Here is a 2,182-nt window from a genome sequence, read left to right as displayed (position 1 = left end):
ACATAGCACAAGGGAATGTAAACTCTGCCCAGACACTGAGAATATGGGTGAGATTCAGGGGGAAAATTTAAATACAGAAAAATATTTTTTCAAATAAAGTAGAGATGTAGCACAAGCAAGGATGAATTATATTTGCTTCCCATAGGCCAAGTCCAGAAAGAGATTTCCTACAAAGATGGATTGTTTTATCTCAGATCCACAGTCCTGTTGATAAATCTCAAAGTGATTCACCAAGAAGGAAAATTTCCCAGGGAATCAGTTCTAGCCCTTATATAGAGTTTGCTGAAGGTGTTGCTTAGCAGTCTGGGGATGCAGATAAATTGCCTGTGTCAATTCAAAGCTCGAACACAGTTGCCATGAAGGGAAGTGTGTATGTGATTTCCTGGAACAAATACAATGTTTCTGCAGAGGAACCCATAAAAAGCTGACAATATATTAAGATTGTTTTACCTGAAAATAGTTAACTCAAACTTATAGTGCAGGTCCACTGGGTCAGGAAAAAAAATGAAGTCTTAAAAAATCTGACAGAAGAATTCAAACAATTTTAGCATATGAAACTAAAACCAAAAGCTGTTTCAGTACACTAAACAGCAGTGGAAACTGAACATTTACAATTCCGCGTACAGAGGACATATATACGTTGGTTCAGCAGTAAAGTCTGTGAGAAAGGGCTGGGCTGACCCCAGTTAGCATCATCTCTCACTTCCAGCAGTGGCGCTAACAATTTGTCCATCACCAAGACAGAGGAGTAACTTTTTCAAAGGCACAATGCTCAGCAGAGTGAGCTATGCTAACTCTTTGCATCTCAGCTAAAAATGAGCAGAGATCAGAGGGGATAGACATATCCCAGATTAATTTTACTCTTTATGATATACAGAGAAGACCTGCCTCTTTCTGTACTTCTAATTGATTTCATATTTTTTATTTGCTATGTTTAACACGTTGATGAAAGACAACTGGAACTATCCTTGAACCCCCATTGAATACTGATGGTCTGAATTTTCTTGGACCATCATTCTGCCCATCGTGGGCATGGCTAACAACTATTCTTAAATCTTCACTGCCATCACTTGGGAAGCCACTGGGTCCTATATTCCTTCCAAGTGTAAAGAGGGCATACCTCACGTGAAGAGAAGACCTGCTGGCTCCATTGAGGCCAACTAATTAAACAAGAAATCCAGTTATTCCTACTGCATATGCCAGTCTCCAACATATCCTGGAGAACAGGAGTCTTAAATAGGAAGCCTGGCAGTTGAGTCTTGTTCCATGTGCTCAACTTTTGGTGCTGAACCCTAAAACTATGTACAGCTCACAGTTAATGATCTCTGCTCAGCCACTTCTCATACCCTTGTGGAGTCTAGAGAGCAAACTCACATTTAACTGGTTTTTCATGATTTTAACCTGGGAGGATCGTGACTCGGGCTTTGTCAGTGTCTGCAGAGCAGCTGCTCAGGCTGTCAGGGAACAGTCAGGAGTCTAGGATCTGCCAGGCACTCCATGGCTGGTTGCTGATGCAATGTCTGGGTTTGGCACCATCTTTATACACAGTCACGGGCTTGGTGGGATCCTCTTACACCACCATTTTAGAGTGATGACAGGGATCACTGATCCCTTCATCTTCAGGAGATGCTGCAGCAGACATCTTCAGCCTTCCCCGTGGCTAACTGCCATCACCCAAGGGGACAAGTGGTGGACTGGGCGAGCAGACGAGGGCTGAGCTGCGAGGGCCACTGACAGGGCCTTAAACCAAGACGTGGGAAATTCAGATTAGATATTAAGGGGGAAAAAAAATCAGGGCGATCTGGCATTGGAATAGGTCGTCCAGGGAGGTGGTGGAGTCACCACCTCTGGAGGTGTTCAAGAGGCGTTTGGGTGATGTGGTTTAGTGGTTTAGGGATCACAGTAGGGGCGCAGGGTTGACAGTTGGACTCGACGACCTTAAAGGTCTCCTCCAACCTTGACGATTCTACGACTGTGTGACACGTTCTCCTTCACCGCCACCAGCATCTCCCATCTCTCCATCACCCGGAGGAGGCGGCGCGTTCCGGCCGCGGCCCCGCGGGCGCGGACGGTGCCGCGCGGTGTCCCCGGCGCGGTGCGGGCGGAGCGGGCGGGCCGAGGCCGTGCCGGGAGGCGGGTGGTGTGTCCCGCACGTCATATCATCCGCCCGGGCTCCATTGGC

The sequence above is a fragment of the Corapipo altera genome, unplaced genomic scaffold (assembly GCF_003945725.1).
Source record: "Corapipo altera isolate COAL_440 unplaced genomic scaffold, ASM394572v1 47, whole genome shotgun sequence".
In the NCBI taxonomy this organism is placed as follows: Eukaryota; Metazoa; Chordata; class Aves; order Passeriformes; family Pipridae; genus Corapipo; species Corapipo altera.
Note: the sequence above shows the minus strand (reverse complement) of the source record.